Here is an 18,409-nt window from a genome sequence, read left to right as displayed (position 1 = left end):
GCTCTTAGTCTCCATCATCTTCTTCTACATGGGCACACACACTTTGGGTTGGATATTTTTGGCCAGCTCACCTAGAGGATCAAGAATGAGTGTATGGCCTATACACAGTCATGAGACTCCCTGACTGGATGTGGAATGGAGATAGGCAGGAAGATGCATATATTTCAGACTCCATCTGGGAAAAGCCAGATTCCTTCTGAAGTGCCAGAGAGCTGACTTCAGCCGGGGAGTGTTGACATTTGCCCTTTGGCACCTGAACTTTCTGCTGTCACTCATTATCTTTTCTTCTGTGTTGTGGAGGGGCCTGGACTCTAAGGGAACCTGAGGTTGGAAAGTATGAGACCATGGCAATGAGGAGCCAGAAAGATGTTAGACTATTGGGGGGGCAGACAGAGGAAAGAGCATGGAATTTGGAGTCAGGCAGTCCTACCTTAGTCATTTAATATTTGTGTGACCTTGGCAAGTTGCTTAACCTTCTGACACTAAGAATCTTTCTTTGCAAAATGAATATCATTCTTCTTAGGGTTCTTATGACAAACAGCAAGAACGTACATAAAGTGGTTAGCACATTGTAAGAGCACAGGAAATGGAAGTCATTACTATGATTAGGGTGGATCTAGTCAATAGTCTTGTGTAGATGAGAATTTGGGAGCCCAGAGAGGTGACATCAGTTTTGTCCAATGTCATGCAAGTCAGTTGATAAGAGAGCCAGGACCGGAGCCTAGTGATTCTCTCTCTAAATCACTTTGCCTCCTAAGATTTGCAGCAGTGGGAGGTATTATAACTAAAACATACTCTTTGTCACTGTTGAGGACTCTATAATCGAATGAAAGATAAATGAAAAAAACCTCACAAGGGTACTTAAATTAAAAATGGAGAAACGAATATGTGCATGTGTTTGCTCAAATACAGAGAGGGAAAAAATTCTCTGTGGTCTGGCCATTGAGGAGCAGATGCAGGTAAGACAAGTGGAGTAATCTTCTGTTCTCATTTTCTTGGAATGTATAAAGCCTGTAATTGTAGAAGTCATTTTGACTCACCCTATATTTGTATATGTTCACTTTTTTTTTTTTTGAAAATAAACTGACATATTCTCCCAGTAGGTTCTCAAGACATGCTTTATGGAATGTAACCTGGCTTCTCTGGACACATACCATTTGTCTTTACTGCAAGGAGAAATTGACCCTCCTTGCCTTTAAATGACTTGGAGTTCTCACAAAGGTAAGGAAGTGGACAGACAGGACAAATATCTCTTCTGTATCCCCACCTGGCCCCCATAGCGCAATGCTTGGGACATTATAGGTGCTTAATTAACATCAGCTCATGAGATTACATGTGGGTCAGGCTTCCACATCCTCCTACATGGAGACCAGTCCAGGAAATGTTTTATTGACATGTGGTTTAGGTAAGACATGAAAAGCTCTCACCAGGGGATGGCCATGTTGAAAATTGCTTCTTTCCAGGCTGATTGGTTTCATCAGGTCTGCTGGAATCTCCCTTGAATTTTTGCAACTTCTAAGCCTCCTCCTAGCCTCATCAGCTAACGTGATTCTATAGGACCTGGAAGATGTCCAGCTTCCTCACAGATCTCCTCAGGCCATCCAGGCATGGTCAAGTCTTCCTTTCCTGAAAACTTTGTATCTCTAGCATACAACTATGTGACACCTCTTGCAATGAGCTTATCCTCATCCAGGGGTGTGTTTTCTCCATGACTAAGCCTATTGATACCTTCAGAGCACAGACGTCCACTCTCTGGATCCCTCACAGGCCCTCACATGGGTGCAGGTGGCCTATAATAGTTGTATGACAAGATTTTGTTTAAGGAGCCCTCTGGACCAGGCGTGGTGGCTCACACTTGAAATCCCAGAACTTTGGGAGGCTGAGGTGGGAGGATCACTCGAGCCCAGGGGTTCAACACCAGCCTGGGTAACATAGTGAAACCTCATCTCTACAAAAAAACAAAAACTTAGCTGGGTGTGGTGGCTCACACCTGTGGTACTAGCTGCTTGGGAGGCTGAGGTAAGAGGACTGCTTGAGCCTGGGAGGTTGAGGCTTCAGTGAGCCATGACTGTGCCACTGTACTCCATCCTGAATGACAGAGTACAATGCTTTATCTCCTTTTTTTTTGACGGAGTGAGTTACCACCCAGGTTGAAAGTGGCAGAATCTTGGCCCACTGCCACCTCTGTTTCCCAGGTTCAAGCAATTCTCCTGCTTCAGCCTCTGGAGTAGCTGGGATTACAGGTATGCATCACCACACCTGGCGAATTTTTGTAGTTTTAGCAGAGACAGAGTTTCACCGTGTTGGCCAGGCTGGACTCAAACTCCTGACCTCAAGTGACTCACCTGCCTTGGCCTCTGAAAGTGTTGGGATTATAGGCATGAACCACCATGACTGCCCATGAGATTCTTCATCAAAAAATAAAAATAAGTAAATAAATCAAGAGCCCTCTAGTTCTTAGACAGTATGGCTACTAACATCTTAAACTAATCATGTTGCAAGCAGACTTACTTCCATTTATGCTTTTCCTTCGAGGAAGGTTAGAGCCAAATGTAGTGTCCGTTTCTAGCACCTGCACGTGACTGCACCATCTTCACTGTGGAACAGCAGCATCTCTGCTTCTTTCCATTGATCTCTAATTACTTTTTAAAAATCATTTCTTTGTCTGTCTTTTTCATGTGTAAGCCTATGTCAAGAGGTTACAAATGAATGCACATGAAATATAAAGTAATCTACTTGAAGGTATCTATAGTTTAAAATGAACTACCCATGTTAGGCTGGTCATTTCCCATGGAAATAAGAAAAAATGAGGCCATGATCCAAAGGACTGTATCTCCAACAGTGGCAATTCAAGTAAGAGGGTGGTTGAATTGGGCCTCTTGGTGTCTCCCTGGTTTCTTACAAGTGTAAAAGCCTTTTGCACCTGGGGCTGGAATTGCTGATGCTTACAGCACAAAAGAAATGACAACTAAAGTTTGGTTTTTCTTTATTTGACTTCATGCTGTGCATCAGCCTTTGAGCCCCTAGGTAGTTGTCCCTGGCTGAGGGTTCAAGGCCATCCACAAAGCTGCACACATCTGTTTTACTTGACACCACACAGTGGAGAAAGAAGCACTATTGAGTGAAGGAAATGAATCACAAAATTCAGTGTTTCCAATTCTCTACCAGTCCTAGGAACCCAGACAGAAGCCTCAAGGAGGTATTAGAACAAGGAGAGAATAAATACAAGAGAGACAATTGTTTCATGAATATAGAATCCCCAAATGTCAGAAAAGACATCCTCATTTACAGATGAGTGAAACAGAGGCTTAGAGAGAGGAGATGACTAACCCTATATCATGTGGTGAATGGTTACGAGAACCAAGGCTGATAATCACCTCTCATGAAGACTGAGGAGCCTCCTCTGGGTCTGCAGCATCTCCTGCCATTTGATTCAAATTCTAAACACAATCTTCTGGTTTATTCCTTCATTGCCTCTAGGTTGCGCCCTTGCTGTTTATTTAAGGCCCAAACCCAATTCTCTACCACTCTATTGAGTATTGGAAATTGGCTTTTTTTTTTTTTTTTTTGAGATGGAGTCTTGCTCTGTCGCTAGGATGGAGTACAGTGATGCTATCTCAGCTTGCTGCAACCTCCGCCTCCTGGGTTCAAGTGATTCTCCTGCCTCAGCCTCCCGAGTAGCTGTGAACTACAGGCACATGTCACCATGCCCAGCTAATTTTTGTATTTTTAGTATAGGCAGGGTTTCACTATGTTGGCCTGGATGGTCTCAATCTCTTCACCTCATGATCTACCCGCCTCAGTCTCCTAAAGTGCTGGAATTACAAGCCTGGAAATTTGCATTTTAAGAAGCACTCTAGGTGATGGCTGGGAACACTGAAGCCTCAGAACCTCAGGTGCAAGGGGACAAGCCAGTGGAAGCCAGCCACAGGCTCTCCATCTCCCCCCAGGTAGGCCTAGGACACTGAGTAACAGGCGGACTGACCTTGCATCAGCAGGTCTGAAATGATGCACCACTTGGGGAAGGACAGTCAGGACAAGGGTAGCTCCAGAATTATTTGCAGACAGAACCTACTGCATGACCATATGTGTTGAGAAAAACTAGCTGCTTTTCTCAGTGCTTGATCAAAAAGCCCAGTTTTTTTGTGTTGCTAACCCAAAGCCCAAAATGCTGTTCCTCTGTCCACCACTGTGGCCCTCTCTTCCTCTTTCCCCAAAACTCAAGACTCCCACACAAACTCAGGATTCCCTATTATATGCTTCTTACCTTATTTGGGTTTGAGCCCTTGTTTAGCCTCTTCTTAACTTCCACTCAGAAGACTAGGGGGCTCAACACTTTCTCCCAAGGGCAACACAAAAATAGTGACGACAGTGATCACAGGGTGGCCGTGGTCCAACACTGGCTTTGACAAAGCCTTTCAGCTGAATGTCAGCATCTACCAGGACACACCTATTTTCACTTGCCCAGCTTGCTTCATATTATGACAGCAATTTCTTTTCTTTCTTTTGAGACAGAGTCTTGCTCTGTCGCCCAGGCTAGAGTGCAATGGCGTGATCTCCGCTCACCACAACCTCTGCCTCCTGGGTTCAAGCGATTCTCCTGCCTCAGCCTCCAGAATAGCTGGGATTACAGGTGTTCACCACCATGCCCGGCTAATTTTTTGTATTTTTAGTAGAGATGGGTTTCAGCATGTTGGCCAGGCTGGTCTTCAACTCCTGACCTCGTGATCCGCCTACCTCGACCTCCCAAAGTGCTGGGATTACAGCCATGAGCCACCGTGCCCAGCCTAGCAATTTCTTTTTTTTTTCTTTAAATTAGTTGTCCCTCTCCATGAGGTGGATGGTCATTTATACAAGGTTTGGCCTGCTGCTGGTGCAGGCATGTGTGCCTCACAATTCGGGTAAGCCATTCACGTGTATAGAGCTCACAACTGGCCTACATATGCTTGGTCTGTCAGAGACAGCTTACAAATGGAAAAACAAGGCCTAGCATAAGAGTCCTGGAGAGAGAAGGGAAGAGTAGAAAAAAGGAGAAGCCTCCATTTCTCTTCTGAGGCTAATTAAATGATCTGGGGGAGAGGGCTGCATGGTGAGTTTGAGAGCCAGAGAGCCCCAGTTTCCCTGGGCTGTGTTGCCCAGTGAAGGATGGAGGGATTTGTTAAGTTGTGATTCAGTGAGAAGGAGACCAGCTAAGTGCTGGCAGCAGGGGAGGAATTACCAAATGATGGCTCTGGAGCAGTTTTGTTCCCAGGCACAGATGTAATTATCTCTCTAATGGGGACCCTGATAAGCCGATCAAGATAAGTAAATATCATGTGAAGCCCATTTATCAGGTGGGCTGAAGGACCTTCACTGCATACAAAGGAAGAGATATACAGGAAGATATTTATGCATGTGTACATGTCCACACGTCTGTATACGTAAACCTCATTCACATCCACTGGCACAGGACCACATATAGTTACACTCAGTCACACAAATATATATGTATATATGTAAATACACATACAAGTATATGCATATGTGCATGTGCCAACATGCCATCTTACATGGATGCATGATAACACATGTACATTCCAATTAGTCCTACACACAGGTATAAATAGGTACCTTAGCTCATACGTGCAAATCAGAATAAAATGGAATAAAACCAGAATGTGCCTATGGCATGGTGGCCACTTGACTCATTGGAGACCACACGGAGCCAAGGATGGGATTTTAAGTATCTTTGTCCTCTCAGAACCCAATAACTGGGTCCATAGTGGCTGCACAGTATAGTCTTCCTAGTTGATGAACTCCATGGCTTACCTGTCATGGTTTGATTATGACAGCCATGGAAAAACTGTCTTCCCTCCCATCCTTTAGTGTGAACAGCTGGAGTTTCTTGGGGCTCCTCCTCGGTTGAGATTACACTGTGCTTATACAGCTCTCCCTTATCCTCTGAATCACTACTCCCAGAATCTTACCTTACAGTCAAGCAAAACATTTTATTTCCTTTCCCACTTCAAAAGAAAATGAAAGATTCATGCTACTCAGTGTGGACTGGGCTTCTCTGGAAAAGGAGTGTACGTCCCTGGCATAGAGAGAGACCAAATGCCCCATCTGTGGGCTTCAGAGCCTTGAGGGTGATGCCCATGGCTCTCTACAGCCCACCTGGCATCTCCATCAGGCCTCCCCAAAGAAGGTCCCTGTCCCCATAACAGTGGTAAGGAAACCTGAGTTGCTGTTTCTATGGGGCCAGGCAATGACTGTTGATATGGTGGTGGTTTACTAACAAATGCACATCATTATTAAACATAGTCATTCAAAAGAGTGCACATTATGTGTGTGTGTACTTGGTCCATGTGAAACAAAATAAAACCACACACATTATCTCTGGGTTGCTGGAGGAAGGCAATGCCTGCACCCTGTGCCACAAGAGTTAGCATCTCTACTAAAGTGGCAAAGCCTGGGGGCACATGTGAAGGAGCCTCAAAAGAATTCCCTTTCCCTGTGCAGTTCTAGAGTATAATGAACTCCTGTCTTCATTTCCCTTGCGCTTGTTATTGATTCTGGCATGTAGTACCCAGTGCTCTAGGAGAAATGAATCAAGATGCTAATTTTGAACTTTTAATTCCATCCTTTTGATTTTTCTCCTTCATGAACTTTCTCTGTTCTTCTCCCTTGTCTCTCCTCCCCTCTCCTCTCCTTTCCTCCTCTCTCTCCTCCTTGTACACTCTGAAGACCAACAGGATAGCTACAGAGCTGTTGCCTTTATAGCCACACTCTGAAGATGGGCAATCTCTAGGACTATGGCCTCCCTCTCCTCTGATTACCGTCTTTAACGTAAACCTCTTGTTAGCCCATTTCCTGAAGAGTGGAAAGTGCAGCAGTTGCATCAGGAACTCGGAGGGCTTAGTTCCAGGAGTGACTGTGCTGTTGGTTTTTAGGACATTGATTTTCAGTTCTTCAACTTCCACCTGTTGTCTGCTGGTCTCTTGCTGGTTCTCTCTGCTGTCCTGCCTCATGCTCATTTCATAAAAACTCATTTCCCATTTTACAAAACCAAGATTTTTCCTTTGGCACACTCTTCTAGGGGGTAAATACCTCCAGAAAGCAAAACCTCTTGTATGCATCAAAGCAGCAGAAACTCATGGAGAATGCCTCTCCTTATTGTTTTCCTTTAAGAAATAGTGTTAGACCTTTTGGGAAGGGCATAGGCAATGGTAGTTATGACCATTCTGTTTCGTGATCTCTCCTCTTCTAAGACCTGACTGTTGTTAGAGATGCTCTGCCGTTGTGGGATAATATGGTAGGTGCAAAGCAAAAAGAGAATTGGGAAGAAATAGTGGATGCTAAAAATGACCTTGTTACACAAATGTAATCACAAGCAATTATGTTCAGCTATTCTCAATACTCATTCCTGGGAAGCATTAATGATGCTTTTTCTAGAATGAAAAGCACCTTGGAGCAGCTGAAAGTGTACAGGTTAGGGACAGAGTCTATTCAATGCAATGGGACTGTTTTTGAGGACTGGTAAATGTTAAAATGTATGTGAATAAAGCTTTAGCTGATTTTTTAAAAATTCAGTGTGTGTTATTCAATAAGTTAGTTAAAACCTATTTTATCAAATGGTATCATGAACTGTTTGTGTCAGTCAGTTCTTAGCTTATTTCTTCTTATGAAATGCTTAATATTTTCTAGATCTGATTAATGAAGAATAAAATGACACTCTAGCTGTAACAACAATTTCTTTTTACCAGTGTGTACCTTTCTCTTTAAATAGATGAGAAAATTTTGGTCATAATGTCTCACAAAATTAATGGCATTATTTCTGAAATTATATTCATAATTCTTATTTAATGATTTTCAAAAGCTCAGAGGCAGATTGAGTTCATACATGCCACCCACATTTACCAAAGGACTAACAAGAGTTTTATACTTCTTGCTCCATAAATAACACATATTTGCTGCAGATTACACTGCATTATTTCAAATTAAGTAGTGAGAAGTAGCATAAGGATTTATTGTTGTTTTTATAAATTATAAGGACTATATTAGCTTTGTGTCAGCATAATCTTGATTTGACTGCTTTTAGTATTCTACCTTAAAAAACACAAGTTCCACAATCTATTGCTTAGTAATTTTTAACTATTTCTGAAAGGTATATTAGTATGTTTACTTAAATTCAAGAATGAACTCGGACATTTTATGACAGAAAGTGAATCTGATTGAGGTGATCCCTTGAGAGTCATGACCAATGTTGCTAACTAGGTTATGTAGCAGACATTGTCCCATTTGCAAGTGAGCCAAGTCTGTATTTAAAAAATAGGATGAGGCAAAAGAAGTTTATTGTAAAACATTATATTGTTAAAGACGTACTGAAATTAACAGTATTTTCAATTTGCCAATTTTATCTGGAATTCTCTCTGGGTATTTTGTACTAAAAATATGCATCTCCATGGAAAACAATAATGCACACCAATAATAGTATCTCAGTAAGTTTTGGTAAAGTTGTTTTGGTATTTCTCCCAGGTATGGAGACTAAATGATTCTAAAATATTTTTTTTTTAAGTAAATGAACAAAAATATACATACATTGATATGGTTTGGATCTGTGTCCCTGCCCAAATCTCTCGTTAAATTGTCATCCCCAGTGCTGATGGAGGTGATTGGACCATAGAGGCAGTTTCTCATGTTTAACACCATCCTCCTTGGCGTTGTCATGGTGCTAGTGAGTTCTTTTGGGATGTGGTTGTTTAAAAGTGTGTGGCACCTCTCCCCTCTTCCTCTTGCTCTGACCATGTGAATTGCTGGCTCCCCCTTTGCCTTCTGCTGTGATTGAAAGCTTCCTAGGCCTTCCTACAGGAAGAACCCACAATGCTTCCATGCTTCCTCTACAGCCTGAAGAATTGCAAGCAAATTGAACCTCTTTTCTTTATAAATTACCCAGTCTAAGTTATTTTTTTATAGCAGTGCAAAGATGAACTAGTACACACACACACACACACACACACACACACACACACACACACTTTTCAATTCAGGTGGTTTCCAATTCCTTGCTGTCAGCGAAAGTGAAGAGGAGCCTAATCAAACTGTCCTGTGCTAGATCACTAAAAGTAATTTTTAATAATAGTTCAAGTGATTTTCAGCTTATAGAAGGAGTTTTAGAAACTGACATTGCTATAACAAAACTCCTTCCAATCCCATCTCTTTCAAAGGGATACATCTTCTGAGAGCTAACACCTACTAAAATGTAAGAAATACAGACAGAGGTGTAGAACATGAATATAAATCTTTTCAGGGTATATGAGCAACAACAGTTGAACATGATTGGTCTGGAAGTTCCCTTTCTGCTCTGACAACCTGTGCCTGTCATTTGCATCTGCATCCCTTTTGCACTTCTTGGGCCCCGTTCTCTGCTCCCCAGGACCCCAGCTGCCCCAGCCTCTCCCAGCCCCACTGCCATGGCTTACATATTCCCGCCTGTCTCTGTGTGAACCATGCTCCATACCCTCCCTGCCCTCCCCTCTCTTCTTATCCAAATCATTCTCCTCTCAGCCTGTCTTTTCACTTGTTTTCTAACCATATTAATTTTAAGAAAATATTGATGGATAACTTATGCCTCTCCAAAGTTTCTATCCTCCATCTATAAGGATCGAGAGGGAGCCTTAGATCCCACTTCTAGCCACCCCATCAAACAGAGTGGGCCACTTTTGATTGACTTGAGTCCATCCAGGCTGATCTCATGTCCCTGTGTATGAGAGTCACTGTGAGAAGCCCCAGACCTATGCCACTTCCACCTTCTGTACCCTGTCTTTTCTGTCCCCATCTCCCACCTTGCCCTCCCTGTCTCTTGAACACTGTATCTGCTACAGCACATGGTCCATCAGCAGCAACCTCCCTGTATTCTAAACCTCTTGTCTGAATTCTCCCTTCATTTTCTTGCCCTAACTAAAGCCTAGCTTTCCCCCAAGAACAGGGATTTTCTGGATCTTTCTGGAGTGAGAGCTATTTATTTGCCCTTATCCCTTAGACAATGGGATGTGGAGGAAAGCTAAAGATACTTCCTGCTCTTTATTGTTGCTTCTAATTTGTCCTCTCCTCTCTTCCCTTTAAACCTGCAGATCTGAATCTTGTGTCTTCAGACTCTGCCACCCACTCCTCTTTAAACTACAGTTAACTTTTAATCCCAGAGTTATGTCTTAGTTTTTAGTGATTTTAGCTCCTGGCTTCCAGTTTCTCTCTCTGACTCTATTCCTATCTTAATGCTGAGTGATTTCCATATATACATACATAATCCCCTTAACTCTTGACCTTCTAGTTTCTTGAATTTCTTTTTTCTCTAATGAATGCATTCTTTCTGTTCTACTCCACCACTTGATCTCCTGGCTGCATTCTGCCCTAGCCTTACTAAGAGAGACCATTTTCTGACCTCACCTTTATTTTTGTAGCTCATTTCTTCTAGTACTCTGACTTCAATAAACCCTTGATACTCAGCTTAAAATACATTATTATACTTATTATATCCATCCCTTGTATTTGCCCCTCAACTTCTTAGTCCCATTTTAATACTCTCTGGAGAACTAAGATCCTAAGCAAACTCACCACAACTTCTGCACCTACAGCCATGCAGCTAACCTCAAACAGAGAAAAACACACAAACAGCTTCAAACACTTGGTAGTGTAGAAGTGATTGAAGTATGGCTGCTGAGACTGGCCAAGACTCGGCTATTGTACAGATGCATACTCCCAAGTTAGGTTTTCAATCTTGTCTATCTATTAAGTTAGGCTACAGTTCATCCACAAGGACTCAAATATAGAAGTACAGAGTCCCTCTTGGGCCATATGTAATTTGCTTTAACAGTTGAGCTACAGTGTTCCCTGGCATTCACACTACATTTCATCTATTTGCCTCTATCTTAAAACCTTCACCATATGTTCCTCCATCATCATTCTCGGCTGACAACATTGAGTCCTACTTCACAGATAAAATTGAAGCAATCAGAAGAAAACTTTCACATGTTTCTACCACCACATCTACCCATCTACCAGCATCTACACCCATAAACTTCCCAATTTCAGTCAATGGAGGTGAACTGTCCATTTACCTGTCCGAGGCCACAGCACCAAACATTTCACCCACCCCCACTTACTGGAGGTCATTACTCCAGCATTTCTTTCCTCTTCCCCCTATACCATCCATATTTCCATTTCTATGAAATCATTATCATGCCCAATGTTCTTATTTCTCCCATCTTAAAAAATGTCTCTTAAAGCAACCAACATGTCCTTCAGTCAGTGAATGGAATAAATTGTGGTACATCCAAATAATGGGATATTATTCAATGCTAAAAAGAAATAAGCTAATAAACTGTGAAAATATGAAGAATCCTTAAATGCAAATTACTAAGTGAAAGAAGCCAATCTGAGAAGGCTATATGCTGTATGATTCTAACTCTATGACATTCTATAAAAGGCAATACTATGGAAACAGTAAAAAGATCAGTTGTTTCAAGGAGGTGGGATGAATCACTATGGCAGAGAGGATTTTTAGGACAATGAAACTAGTCTATGACACTATAATGGTGGGTACATGCCGTTATACATTTGTGCAAACCCATAGAATGTAAACCAAGAGGGAACCCTAATGAATACTGTGGACTTTGGGTGATAATGACGTGTTAGTTTAAGTTTATTGATTGTAACAAATGCACCACTCTGGTGGAGGAAATTGATCATGTGGGAAGCTGTGTATGAATGGGGCTGAGGGGTATATGGAATATCTCTACACCTGCTGCTCAGTTTTTCTGGGAACTCAAAACTACTCTAAAAAATAAAGTCTCTAAAAATAAGTCTTTTGATCTCAATGCCCCTCCCATTTCTCTGCTCCACCTTACATTAATACTCTTCAAATATCTGCCTCTACCCACTACCTCTTTTTTCTTTTAATCCCATGTCAAACAAGGTTTTGCCCTCAACCCTTCCACCAAAACCACCTACATTTAAGGTCACAATGACTTTGATGCTGCTAAATCCATAATCAATTCTTAAACCTGATATTTAACCTCTCAGTAAACATTTCATGGTTATTCATTCCCTACTCCTGAAAACACATTCATCCCATGGCTTCCTAAACACCACATACTTGGTTTTACTTCTACTTTTCTTTTTAATCTCTTTTTCTGTGTTCTCCTTTTTGCCCTTGCCTTTTATCATTGGAGCACCTCAAGGCTCAATTCTTAGATCTTGTTCTTTTCTATTACATTCACTGCCTGGGTGATGTAATCCTGTCCCATGGCTTTAAATCCCACTGGTATGCTCCTAACTGGTACAGATATTGCCACTTAATTCCTGACTCCATCCAGCTTCTTATTTGATAGTGATTATAAGAGTTAAAGAAAGAGGAAGGAAACACAAAACATGGTCTAATAGTCAAAGACAGGTTTTCTTAAGACACAACCTGATAGGGGCTTCTGGCCAATTTTGGTCAAGAGCACTTTCTCTTACATAAGAGTATATCTTGATTTTAGGGTGAGGGGCTTATTACAAGCTTGGAATGTTTCTTGAGAAGTTTTATGGCAGGGTTGGAATGTCTTTAGGATGAGGGGAGGTTATCTTTGGCAGACATCTTTCTGGCTGGTGGAGTATCTTGAGGCTAGCATGACTCTGCTCAGGGAGGAGTTTGGAATGTTTCTGGTTGGAGATGTTATTTGTGGCGTATGGTCCTGATGTACCTTAGCCATTAGGCTGATGCCCTTTGGATTTAGGTGGTTTTTAAAAAATAAGGTAAACTTTAGAATGAGGGGCTTTTCCAAGATGATGCTCCTGCTCTGTCAGTGATGTCTAATAGAAATGGCAAACATAGGCTGGGCACGGTGGTTCAAGCCTGTAATCCCAGCACTTTGGGAGGCCGAGGCGGGTGGATCACGAGGTCAAGAGATCGAAACCATCTTGGTCAACATGGTGAAACCCCATCTCTACTAAATATACAAAAAATTAGCTAGGCACGATGGCACATGCCTGTAATCCCAGCTACTCAGGAGGCTGAGGCAGGAGAATTGCCTGAAGGCAGGAGGTTGTGGTGAGCTGAGATCACGCCATTGCACTCCAGCCTGGGTAACAAGAGCGAAACTCCATCTCAAGAAAAAAAAAAAAAGAAATAGCAAACATAACATGTCCAAATGATGTTTCCCCAAACCTTCTTTGCCATGCTTTTCTCTATTAGAGCTCATGGCAACTCCATCCTTCTATCAACATAGTCTAAAATACCTAGGTGTCATCCCTGACTCTGCATCCTACCTCCCACCTTTCATGAAATCATGTTAGTTCTTCCTTTAAAATATATCCAGCATCTGGTCCTTTCTCACCAACTCTTCTGCTGCCACTCTCATCTTGCCTGGATTTTTTGTAATAGATTCCTAATGGCTTCTTTGTTCTAATTCTTACCTATGCCTTTATAGTCTATTCTCAATATGATAGACAGAGTGAGCCATTCCCATGATCCAAGGCTAAAACCCTGCCACAGCTCTCCAGCTCACTTCAGCTGGAGTCTAAGTACTTAGTAGTATTATGCCCTGCAAGGGGTAACAATCTGACCCATTACCTCTTTATTATTGCCTCCTGTGTCTCTCCTCTCAATCTTCTGTAGCCGGTTCCTCAAATAGTCCAGGCCATTTGTACTGGTTATTTCCTCTGCCTGGAGCATTCTTCCCCTAGGTAGCAGCAAGGCTCATTTCCTCTCCACATTCAAGTTTTTGTTCAAAACTCACTCTCTATTTAAGGTCTACTCAGACTACCCAGTTTGAAGTACCCCATACTGTGCTGAATTTTTTCAGGACAATTAAAAAAATTTTTTTGTGTGTTTATTTTATATATTGTCTTTTCTCCTCCCTAACTGCATGCTTTATTAGAGAATATATATATGAGATATATATATATATTTGGTTCATATATATGAAAAAATATATATACACACACACATAGAGTCTGTCTTAATTGTTGTATAATAAATATGAATAATGTATTTGTTAGAGAATATGCATACATATGCCTATACACATATACACACACATAGTCTGTTTTCATTGTCCTAACCTTGATGACTGGATATTGTCTAAAAATATTATGTGCTCATTGAATACAGGTGATCATCATTCTCCATGAATTCTGTATTTGCAAATTCACATACTTGATAAAACTTATTTGTAACCCCCAAATTAACATATTCTACTTTTGTGGACATTCAGAGACACACACAGAGCAATAAAAAATTTGAGTTGTCTGGCACAGATGTTTCCAGCTCAGGGTAACAAGGCAATGCTCTGCCATCTTGCTTCAGGTCTCATGTTGTAAAAGAGGGTCTTCTCATTGTCTGTTGTCTTTTTTCATGTTTTTGTGGTATTTGTTGGTGTTCTTGCTGTTTAAATTGGTCTCCAAGAAGATTGCTGAAGTGCTGTCTAATGTTTCTAACTGCAAGAAGGCTCTGGTGTGCTTTGTGGAAAAAAATATGTTAGATAAATTTTGTTCATGCTTGAGTTATGGTGCTGTTGGCCATGAGTTCAGTGTTTGTTTATATATATCTTATACAAAGATATTTATATATAAATACATATAAAAGGTGTCTTTACACAGAAACATATGTAGAACAAAGTTATGTATTGATTGGTTGACAAGGTTGTGACACCAGGCTTGTAGGAACCTTACCTTGTATTTCCCCTAGGAGCAATGGTTCAATATTTGCCAATTCAGTGTTTGCAGAGACTTTATAGAGCATACCTATAACAAAAACTAAGAATAAATTTGATTTCTTTAATTGAGTGAAATTTATTTGCATTTTAAAGGACATCTCTTGTTAAATAAAACTAATCTCTCTTGCAGTTTCAGGCAATTGAGGATGATAATCAGACCATTTTCATGTATTTAACAATTGACTAGGCATCCATTGTTTTATTTGCTACTTCCAAAGATCCTACCACATCGACCAGAGAAGGACACTGGTCCTCACGTTACAGATGGAGAGTGAAGCTCCAAAGGACTTTGGAGGCTCCTCTGAACTGAAGCTCACCATACATGAGGAAGCTCTTTCTCCACAGATGGCAGACCTTGCTTGTCTAGCTGTTTACTCAGGCCCCCATGAGTCCCAGACTTGCTAAAGAGTGACCTTGATGGTTTTAATCTGAGTCTCTTACCAGGACAGACTGAGCTTCTCAGCCTCCATGCATCACCTAATCCCACCTGTGTCTCATTTCTTTTTTGGACCACAATTTGTCCAGTCCTGACCTCTTTATTTCACTCCCTCATTCTTCAGCTTCTGATGTCTTCTTTTTTTCTTCTCATTTTGTTTTGTTTTTCATTTTGGTTTCTAATTATATAACTGCTTTTTTCTGAGAGACAGTAAAGCACAAATTCAGTAACAATCAGATATTGACCATAGTCACAGTGTTTTATAGACTGAAAGCTAACAATATCATGGACTGTAACACAGTTATCCATCACAAAGTGACAGCACCATGCACTCTCTTGCACAAAATAGACAGCAAAATACTTATTAAATTGAATTGAATGGTCAGGTTAACCATTAAACATGAGTGTCTAGTGAACATTTGGAATGAAGAGATGAAGTTGTGTTTACCAAAAAGATAAATCATTTCAGTCTCCCTCTTCCCAGGCCCCCAGAACGAGTCCTATAAATGTCCTTAGTGCCTTACTATCTGGCTGTATAAGTTGAGGGATGCCCAACACCGTGATTTAGAACCACTCCCAAAGGGTGCCTGCTATTCCTCTAAATTCTAGATTTGTTCCACTGTAATCAGCTCCTTCTAACATCATCTGGATTTAAATGGGATTGCCAAGTGGAAGAATCTGGAGATCTGCCAACACTTGTTGATCATCCCTGATATGAACAACTCCACATATAGATGAACAACAGCACTAGTGTGTGTGTGCATTTGCCACAATAGAAAGTTCAGAGATTATGCATAAGAGAAGAGATTGACACATGTGAAATAAGAATAGAAAAAGATTAATGAGTTCTTGGGTAGTCGTGAAAGTTTAGATTGAGGAGGTGGGATGGGTGCTGGACCTTATCAGATCAAACTGTAATGGCATTTTATATTTTAGGGTTTCTGTGTGTGTAAAATATTCCTGGGTCATGATGTTTTCATCTCAGAATTTGGAAGTATTGCCCCTTTCTTTTCTGACACTGGATGTTGCTCTGGAGAGAACTGGAGACAGCTTTGGTTTCTCTTCTTGCTTTTTCTGCAGGTTTAACTAATTTCTTTCTTTATACACTATAAACTGTTTACTTTTCTGGCTGTAATTGCTTAAAGAAACAAACTTAAATACTTGATAACATTTAACAGTAAGAACTCTGTTTATTGGAGATTCAAACCTGAATCCTTTATTCTACCACTTCTCAGAAAGGAATGGAATAGGAATTTTTTAAATTGAAGCCATTAGAATAGATGATACACTTGGGGAGTTTGTAAGCACACACAGTATGGATGTGTGTGTGTCTGTGAGGACACCAGCTCACACATTCCTGAGCCATTCTCTGTACTTTTCATTTTCATTGATCAATAACAGAACTTTATGGGATGAGTCCTAATATCTTACTACCTTTTTGAAATTTATTGCAACGTGAATTCTCTGACAGGGGACTTTCTGTTATGTTCCCAGAGAAAATATGAAAGTGCCTGTTAGCTGAGTACATTTAGAGTGGCTCCAGCCATGAGAATAGATCTTAGATTAATAAGAGCCTCTGTGTTCAAGGCCGTGTCCCTGGAAGACCACAGGGGTTTAGGGACAAGAGAATGTGGTTGAGGCCTAACTCTGTCTCTTTCTCCAACTCTGTTTCCTTATGTGCCCATAGCCATATCTATCTCCACATCCACTATGTGTCTACAGGGGCACATTCACAATATTTAGTGACCTTGGTAGCCTGGGCAATCACCCATCAGAATGTACATAGGTTGTGGCACTCCAAAAGAGCCCTGTGGTCCCCTGCTATGCCAGGCACTACTCTTGTGATTATTGGGTCTTGAGGAAATGGGAAAGTCCCAGAAGACAGTTGCTCTGTATCAACTGGTTCAGAGGCATTTCAATATTTTAACAAGTACAACCACATCTGAACATACAGATCACAGAAGTGCTTAGCTGTATTTGTGCCATATATTGGCCTCAGCCTTCAAAATTGACTCAGATAGTATCTTTAGCAGGAAGGTATGCTGGAGGCTTTCCAGAATCATTCATCCTGTGCAAAGAATAAAGAGCTGCATTTTCATCTCAGTTTGGCTACTTCTTGCCTGTGACCTTATTAAGCCAGTCACTTAACCTTTGTGAGCAACAGTTGATTCACATGCAAACAAAACAAAACCAAACAAAATAACCAACCGACCGGTTTCTTTACAGATTTTTCCAGATCTGCTTTCTGGAGAGGAAGAATAATGAGAGGAAGGCTGACAAGGAATGAGGCAGAAGGATGGTGAAAGCTAAGATTTGGATCACAGCCAATGATAACAGTCTCTTTCATCTGCACGGGATTTTACAGTTTCTTGAGCATTTTCGTTATACTAAAACAGACAGTTTCCAGAGCAATAGTGAGTGTGTGCATCCGCCACAATAGAAAGTTCAGAGCTTATAGCATAGCCTAAGAGAAGAGATTGACACATGTGAAATAAGAATAGAAAAAGATTAATGAGTGCTTGGGTAGTCGTGAAAGTTTAGATTGAGGAGGTGGGATGGGTGCTGGACCTCATTGCATCAAACTGTAATGGCATTTTATATTTTAGGGTTTCTGTGTGTGTATAATATTCCTGAGTCATGATGTTTTCATCTCAGAATTTGGAAGTATTACCCCTTTCTTTTCTGACACTGGATGTTGCTCTGGAGAGAACTGGAGACAGCTTTGGTTTCTCTTCTTGCTTTTTCTGCAGGTTTAACTAAATAATTCCTTTCTTTATCCTCGAAGTTCAAGAATGTAAGCAGGATATCTCTTGGATTTAGTCATTCAGAATAATTGTTTCCTGTGAATGGATGTGCTTTTTCAATTTACCCCCTTTTATTCAGTTCTTTCTTCATTTAAGGAAGTTTAGCTTTAAAATATCTTTGAATAATTCTTATCTGTATTTTTTGAGTTCTCTATTTCAGTAACATTTTTACCCATATGTTGTATCATTTCTGTCTTCCCTTGATATCTGTTACTTTATCTGTAATCATCCTGTCTTCCCCTTTCCTTCCCTTTGCATTCACTCAGGAATTTTATTTTGAGACTTTAATTAAAATTTCAGCCATGTCAATTCTGTTTTTGGCTGCTCTAATTATTCATTCTGTAATGATACTGTTGTGGTCCTCAATTAGTTCCCTTAGTTCTGCAATCTCTCTTTTCTTCTCATTCTGTTCTCTTGGCATGTTGTCTTAAAGCCCT

The 18,409-nt window shown here is 40.9% G+C and overlaps 1 long non-coding RNA gene across 1 annotated transcript in view; it reads left to right on the top strand.

Moving 5' to 3' along the window:
• LOC144578940 (uncharacterized) overlaps positions 1-18,409 on the top strand; it is a 308,082-nt gene that overhangs the window by 202,739 nt on the left and 86,934 nt on the right. The gene's annotated exons all lie outside the window — the stretch shown is intronic.

The sequence above is a fragment of the Callithrix jacchus genome, chromosome 13 (assembly GCF_049354715.1).
Source record: "Callithrix jacchus isolate 240 chromosome 13, calJac240_pri, whole genome shotgun sequence".
In the NCBI taxonomy this organism is placed as follows: Eukaryota; Metazoa; Chordata; class Mammalia; order Primates; family Cebidae; genus Callithrix; species Callithrix jacchus.
The sequence above is the reverse complement of the archived record's forward strand: the minus strand, read 5'-3'. Positions and strand labels throughout refer to the sequence as shown.